The sequence below is a fragment of the Sabethes cyaneus genome, chromosome 3 (assembly GCF_943734655.1).
Source record: "Sabethes cyaneus chromosome 3, idSabCyanKW18_F2, whole genome shotgun sequence".
Taxonomy (NCBI): domain Eukaryota; kingdom Metazoa; phylum Arthropoda; class Insecta; order Diptera; family Culicidae; genus Sabethes; species Sabethes cyaneus.
Genome location: NC_071355.1, coordinates 57,049,993 through 57,058,491, shown reverse-complemented (window position 1 = coordinate 57,058,491; position 8,499 = coordinate 57,049,993).

The following is an 8,499-nucleotide window of genomic DNA, read 5'->3' as shown; positions in this document are numbered from 1 at the left end:
TTGTAAGAATGTAATCTACTTGTACTTATATAGGACGTTTTTTTGCGTTATTATTCTTTTCATGTCTCTATACAGATTTTCGAATCGTATTTCTTGGATTTTCTGTGGTGGCCGAACTTGTACAACATGGCCCGACTATGACAACATTTTTTGTCATAATGTAAATGCCAATAACTTTATTATGTTTCAAACAATCAGTTGGAGATACTTAAGAATTATACCTTGAAATTCCTTTCAACGCGAAAATTATGGGCGAATGCAAAAATTCGTGACCTAACCACGACGACGTTTCCCTATCAAAAATAAAAAAGAGATGGAAATGGATGAAAAAAATGTAGAGAAGATGATAAAATATGGAGAAAAAGAAAGCAAACCCTCCTAATAGCTATTCTGCATATATAACTGCATAATATGTTTATGTCGTCTATGTCGTCTATGAAGTTGGCATCACCCTCTCAGAATTCAATGAAATTTTTTGTGTGTAAATAAGCAACTTTGCATACTTAGTTTTTCCAAAATTGCCAAAAAATATATTAACTCGAAAACTATAGGACCTACAAAAAAATGATCTATGGGTAACTTAGAAAAAGTTCTGAATTTTCATAAAATTAATTTCTACACTAAAAAAAGCATTTTAAAAATTCAAAATCGATTTCCCAAAAAACGCCATTTCAGAAATTGATGAATTTTTTACTAAAGATAGATAATTATGTGGCCTACAATTCTTCCATACATTGCAAAATGGTCATATTTAAGAGAAAAAAGTTTCTCTAACAAAAACTTACAGCCGTTTATATCTTTTTTTCAGTGTGTATACGAAAAAGTTTTTGCTGGGAAAATTTTTCTCTCTTTAATTTGAATATTTTGCGAGGTATGGAAGACTTATAGACCATATAATATATCTGTCTCTAGAAAAAATTTCATCAATTTTTGAAATGACGTTTTTTGGGAAAGCGAATTTTAATTTTTGAAATGCTTTTTCCCAGTGTAGGAAATAATTTTTATTTTTTCCAGTATTTTTTTATTAAAATTCAGAAAATTTTCTAAAAGTCAGTCATACATCAGTTTTTGTAGGTGCTGTAACTTTGGAAATACTGAAATATCTTTTTTCCAGGTAAAGACTTAAAAGAGTCTTAGGAGGATTTTTAGGAAAATTTTTTTCTCTTGAATTTGACCATTTTCGAATGTATCGAAGATTTGTAGGCCATATAATTATCTATCTCTAAGAAAAATTTCATCAATTTTTGAGATGGCGTTTTTTTGGAAATCGATTTTTAATTTTTGAAATCCTTATTTTTTCAGTGTAGGAAATATTTTTTGTTTTTTTCAGGAATTTTTATGAAAACTCAGAAGTTACGTATACATCATTTTTTTGTAGGTGCTATAATTTTGGAAATATTGAAATATCTCTTTGTCCCGGTAAGCACTTAAAAAGTTTTTGTTGGGATAACTTTTTTCCATTCAGTTTGACCATCTTGCGATATATGGAAGCTTTGCAGGCCACATAATTATCTGTCTTCAAAAAATTTTTATCAATTTCTGAAATAGCTTTTTTGGGAAATCGATTTTTAATTTTAAAAATAGTTTTTTATCATTGTAGAAATTACTTTTTAAATTTTTCAAGATTATTTTTCAAAGATTATTTTCTTGTAGGTCCTATAGTTTTCGAGTTAAATGTTTTATTAAAAAAAGTGAAAAAATTGCACCCTTTCCAAAAGTTAGTATAGAGCAATTTTGGAAAAACTATGCATGCTTATTTACATGAACTCTTTACACACACAAAGCTTCATTGAATTCTGAGAGGGTCGTGCCAACCTTTGGTCGAGTTGGCGTGAAATCCGTCATAGGTGTTCATTTTTGGGTTTTTGCTCAGTGGATACTCATTTGACTACAGCATCTTAACGTTACTGAATTCGAAAAAGACGTGTAAAGAGCAATTGCAGAGTTAATTATTATCTACAATGTTGTTGAACGAAGTATAGCTTTATCTTTTGTAACTACGGCGCTACAGGACTGCTACCGTGCTGGTAGCCAAATAAGCACTCTTTTTGCTTCAACAACGGTGTAGATAATCTGTTATCTACAGATCTTCAACAATATTGTAGATAATAATTAACTCTACAATAGCACTTTACACTACTTTTTCGAGTTCAGTTCCGTTGAGGCGCTGTAGTCAAATGAGCATCTACTGAGCAAAAAACCAAAAATGAAACCTGAATAGCACACGAAAGCTGATAGCACCGAAAATGTGCATTCTGCTGATAGGCATTGCTAATATGTGGTTGTATTAGTGGTTCGTTTCCCTAGTTTGAAAAATCAAAGTTGAGTCCAAGTGATCGGACCATCCCTGTACTACAACAGCACAGAGGGGAAACCACCAACAGCAACAAAAAATCGCGTGAACGCAAGGGGTTTCCAGCAAGGTGTGTAAGTGCGTAGTAATCAGACAATACTTGTGTAATCATGTGCGACTTAATTACGCAACCAACGGTAAACAATATAATAATCAATGGAAATCTTAAGTAATCGTTGGAAACCATTATTATTTTCTAGTAATCATAACAACATAATTACCAAAAATTAATGGTAATCAAAGGCAAATAGTAAAGTATTCAAAGGTAACTTTCTTAAAAGGAGCGTTGTAACCTGAGAGAGAGGAGCCAGCTTAGATTGTTTTTGTGCAACGAACTGTCACCGCAAACCGGGTATGAATTGTCACTGTAAACCGGGTTAGCTTGATTGAATTTGAAACAGAGGTACGATTTATTTGCAAATTTCAAACCCCTCACAAACGCGAAAATGCTGACTTGATTTAAATGGTACTATTCAAATTTTCTGCATCAAAACAAATAAGAAGAAGAAAACGAAAACAATCAATCTGTCACTGAGCTGGCTTCTCTCTCTCAGGTTGTAACCATAGCTATTGGAAACTCTTGCGTGTAGGTACGTTGTACGTTTACGCGGTAAAGTATGCGAACGGTAACTGTCAGCAATCTCCCAAATTGGTGGTTTTAGAGTATTGCACGGGCGCAGCTACCTCACTTCTTTGACGTTTATCGGTGGTTTGTTTACTATACATGGACTTAGAAGATAAATATAAATCGCAGACCAGCACACAAGCGGACGTCCAGGCAAAGGACAGTCATTTTTTAAAAATATATGTTTCGCAACATCAGTTAAATGTTGCTTTTTGAAACGAGAGGCGGTGATAACACCAAAAGGTAGATGAAAAGAAAACAAAGAAACCCGTTGTCACACCTCGTCTCAGGTTGTTTCAAGTGTTGGGTATAAAACCCTACGAATGTGAAACCCTACTATGCAAAACCCTACAAATATAAGTTACTGCGCAACATGCATAACAGAGAGTGTTAGCGTGCAAGTGTAGGACAATGTTTTAAAGGATTTTCTTCTATGTATCATGACAGTACATCAGTGGCAGTGTTGTCTTTAATAACTAAATAAAACTCAATGCGAGCATATAAACTGTATAATTTCTGTTAGCTTGGCGTTAGCTTGGCGCAAATATTTCAGAAGGTGATAGAGGACCATATTTGACGAAATAAATCCTTCTATGCACATGGTCAAATCTGAATCATTACAGAGTTATTAAACATTTTTCGGTTCTGTTTACCTTAAATTAGCTCTGATACGAAATGCTAGCTAGGTCAATTCTGTTACTTTCATTCGTAATCTTTCCTAATCTTTCATTTAATAATCTTTCAGAAGCAAGAAAATAAGTATTTCTCGGTGTTTTTATCAAATTTCCCTTGAAAAAGTGTGCTTAAGTTGATTGCTTTTATTCACTGATTTGAAGTTCTGATAGCGTTCTACAATTCGGCAATTGGCGTGAAATACCTATCTCTTTTAGTTTCGTTGCAATTTAATTTTAAACGTTTCGTAATGAATACATACATCACGCATGGCACACTAGATCACCGCGTGCGACGGACACGATTTGACACGTATGAAATACAACGACAGCAGGTGAAACAGGTATGCACGGAATGTATTCACACCGTAACAAACTGATCTCATAAACTATGCAAAAGATTCGGTTGGGTAATATGAAGAATGTTTTTAATGTTAAAATAGTAATAGTAAACCATCAATTTGAGGTTACCAGATTAGTCACGAGTAGGCATTCAGGATTTCACTATTACTCGTTTTCAAACTCGAGAAATTTAACAAATATGGCGAATGGTACAGTAACAAGAGCTATTTGTTTCAAGCCCTTCTCCCTTTCTTCAATACGTAATAAGCAGTAGAATAATGCACAAGAACCGCCCTCGATGCAAAAAATCATTTTAGACCTAAACAGCACATCACAAACGAATAATGAAATTTTTACAAAGAAATGAAAAACCCCACGTGTGTGTACCTCTTTGCCGAATCTCGTTTCAATCTAAACTTCCATTACAATACCCGCTTACAGAAACGATCAAAAGGGGGAGGAGTCTTATTGCGCCCCAGGCTGGCTAAAACTGACTTTGCACACAAAATAGGGGCAAAATATTTCTCCATCCACAGACAGAGCACGTCTCGTGAGTCTTGAAAATGCTTTCCGTGATTAAACTTGAAACCTAACACACAAGCAGGTACATCGATTGGCAGGAAGTTTGTATCGAACGAACTAATCGTTCGATACTAAAACGGTAGGTAATCCCGATTTCACATAAACCGATAAATTGGGACGGAAGAAGTGAAAGTTTTCTGCCCCTGGCTGACGAGAAGCAAACAATTCGCACTCCGTTTAATTACGTTTTCAAAAACATTTGTTTGGGGAAAACTGATAACACCTGTTAATTGCGAGAACCGTTACTGAAGTCGTTTCACAAACAATGCAGAACTTATTCTTAGACTCTTCGTAAAGAAAGGGAAGGAGAAAAGACGTACCTGGGTGACAATGAAGACGCTTCTAATTGGTTTAATTTAATGAATCTTCATTTTCACATGTCGGAAAAGTTTGCAACAGCAGCTATCCTCTTACCGTTTATGAATGACATTGTTAAGAATCTGCTGAAGTTGACTTTCATCAAATATGACGCATTTTTCATGCGACTTCAACGACTGATTGACGTCGTGCTGAACGAGATAGGAATTACAGCCTATTTGCAAACCTAATAAGTTTCCTTTAAAAATGGTAACAGTGGAATTTTGTGACTGAAAGATATGCTCGCGTTATTGACGTAGGACTATGCAAACAAAAAAACCCAACCTGTTTTCTCAAATCCCAACTTTTTTTAACCATAAATGCAATGTTGCGGAAAGTATCACCTCCCACTATCAAGCGAAAAACAAATAATAATCAAAGATTAGACGTCCCTTTCGCAACGCAGACGAACCCGCGTGCTCTCTCTCTCTCTCTCTAGCATTATTCGGGTCGGAACTAGACGACAGCCAACGGGCAATTATTTCGAAGAGCTTTATCGATTTTGTCATTAGCGATAGCTTCATATACAGACTGCGCTGAGGCCGAACCCCGGGCTCGGTCATTCATCTTTCGCATTTTTCATGCTCTACGCAGACTTCGTTGCCTGCACGATGCTTCTCCGTCCGGGAGGATGCAATATTAAATTGTCCAGCAAAACGAAAGCAAGAGTATCAGAACAGAACCGCTTTCATATGGGACGTTTTCGGGGATGTACTTCACGAGTGGTGGTTATTATATTCAGTAAAATAAAAGAAACTCAAATGAACGTTATCGTCTAGGACTCTGGGAGCCCCAAATTTATTGCCGTTCCTTTAACTATTTCGGTCCATTCTTTTGTTCAAGTATGTCAAGAAAGTTCATTTCGCCCTGAAGGGTTTCCGGGGCCGGCATCAAATTGTAACGACCAGAAGTATTCCAACAAACGATAAAACCTTCGCAGGAGCACAAACAGCTTGCCATCGGCTCAGTTCAAATCGGTCGAAACAAAATGACAACCGCTTTTAATCCATCGGCGATGAATATCTTGATTGGCCCCGATTATGACACCATTTATCGTTCCGAATTCCGGTAGTGCTTGCTGCCAGCCAGCCGCGCCCTCGCTTCAACACCGGCGAACAATGTTTTCGGTCGTCCACTTCCATCATCATCTTCCCCCTCCCACTCGGCGGTGTCACTCCCTTTCCACGGTGCGCTAATGATATTCATAATTAGGACCAAGCAACCGCTCGTCCCTGCTGGGCCAACTTCTTCCGTGATTCGGACTTTTCAATGGCTCTTACGCTCAGCAAGTTTATTACACCGGGGGACGCTGCATTGCTCTATCCGAATTTCGTTTGCCCTTGCCCGTAATGACAAATGCTGAGATGAAAGGATGGGGACGTCATAAAAAAACAACAACGAAGAAATGAACTTCTCGGAAGAGATAGTATTTCGCGGAAAATAGCCTCGGAACATACTTAATTGTTTTTTTTTCTCCTATCTACTTTCTGCATAAACTGTCCCCGGAATTCATTTCGACTTTTCGGCCCCGTTCGTCCTGATCTGGGAGCGGGGATGCTGCGGTAACTTGTTAAAATAATGGAGTGGGCAGTTTTCAACAATGAAATGAAATATATATTACTTTTATCTTGATTACAGCTGTGACAAAAGGCAGCTAGTGAAACTATAAATTTTGTTTATTTCGGAGGGTGCATTGTGCTGGGACTAATTCCATCCGGATGTGCTTGAAGTCGGCACGTAAAACAGTTGTTGCTGAAATGTGGCTAATACAGTTTATCTGCATAATACTTCAGGGCTGGTTATTAATAATAGCTCTGGTTTTAATTCTAACATGAAATTCAACAATGTTTGCTGCGCATTCGTAATTTGTGCCGATACCAAACTAATAATCAGTTCGATAACACTCAATGCCGAAGGTTCTGAATCATCAGAAACATGATGTTTACAATTTAGCAATTGAAACATACTCCTGTTTGAAGACCTGTTTGACTTTGGTGTGCCGTCTAACAAATTTCGACAAAAGCTTTTATTGTGTAGACTATAATATTGTTGTGTCACTTTTCGAAATTTTTCATTAAGACAATTAGTCAGATGAATGTTATATTAATAAATAAATAAATAAATAAATAAATACTCTTACGTTAATTTCCGCGTTTCACCCAATCGCACGGTGTTCAAAATACCGTTATTAAGAAATAAAATAGGCCATTTAAACGGAAATGCCAGTTGGTTTGTATTACCATCCTACACCTCTGAGCCAATTTTTTAAAAAATCGATCGACGAATTTTTGAGTTACGCCCTTTTGAAGTTTCAAAGGGCAGATTGCTCATATAAAGTAAATAAAAATCTTGAATGACACTTCCAAAATAAACGTAAATCACAGCCGGTATTGATTTTTTATGCAACATACGCCCATTGCCGACCATTTTAGGAGTTTTACACTGTATTGGGACTAACCGGAAATGTTCCGGATTATGTTATCGCTGTGGAAAATAGCTTGTATCGAACATGAACAAATACTTATCATGCGACACCTCAAATTACGCAAGAATTTAAAAACTAGATCACTGCCAGTCAGATCAACTACCTAGCACCACGTTGGTTATATCTGGACAAGTTCCGGGGACTTCTGGGAACACCCAGACAAGTGACCAATTTCGTTCATGAACAAAAACCTATCGTGCGATACCTTGAATGACACTAGAATTCAATAACTAGATCAATGGAAGCCAAATCTGCCATCTAGAGTTAGATTTGATCATATCTGAACACATTTGGGGGACCCCGGGAACCCCTGAGAAACCAATAACACAATGTGCTACATTTTTGATGATAAAGACATGTTCGGAATTGGCCATTGTGGTTCTTGGTACTCAATTTGGCTTACTTGGATCTATTTTAAAAGTTTTAGTGTGATTTCATGTTCGAAATTGGTCATTTCCTAGGGTTTTCCGGAGTCCCCCAAACATGTCCAGATATGACTAAACCTGAGGCTAGATAGTAAATTTGGCTTTCATTGATCTAGTTATTGAATTCTAGTGTGATTTAAGGTGCCGCACGATAAGTTTTTGTTAATGGACAAAACTGGCCATTGGTCTGGGTGTTCCTAGAAGTCCCCGGAACTTGTCCATATATAACCAACGTGGCGCTAGGTAGTTGATCCGACTGTCAGTGATCTAGTTTTTAAATTCCTGAGTAATTTGAGGTGTTGCATGATAAGTATTAGTTCACGTTCGATACTGGCTATTTCCCACAGCAATAACATGATCCGGAACATTTCCGGTTAGTCCCAATACAGCGTAAAACTCATAAAATGGTCGCCAATGAGCATATGTTGCATAAAAAATCAATACTGGCTGTGATTTACGTTCATTATGGAAGTGTCATTGAAGATTTTTATTTCCTCTATATGAGCAATCTGCCAGGGATGGTTCGATCACTTTGACTCAATTTTGTTTCATTTGACAGTACCGTCGTAACGGAGCCAAATATGACAAAGCTATGTATGGGACATTTGTAGAACAGGTTATTATCTATAATTTTGCTGAATAGAGTTTTGCTGTATCGT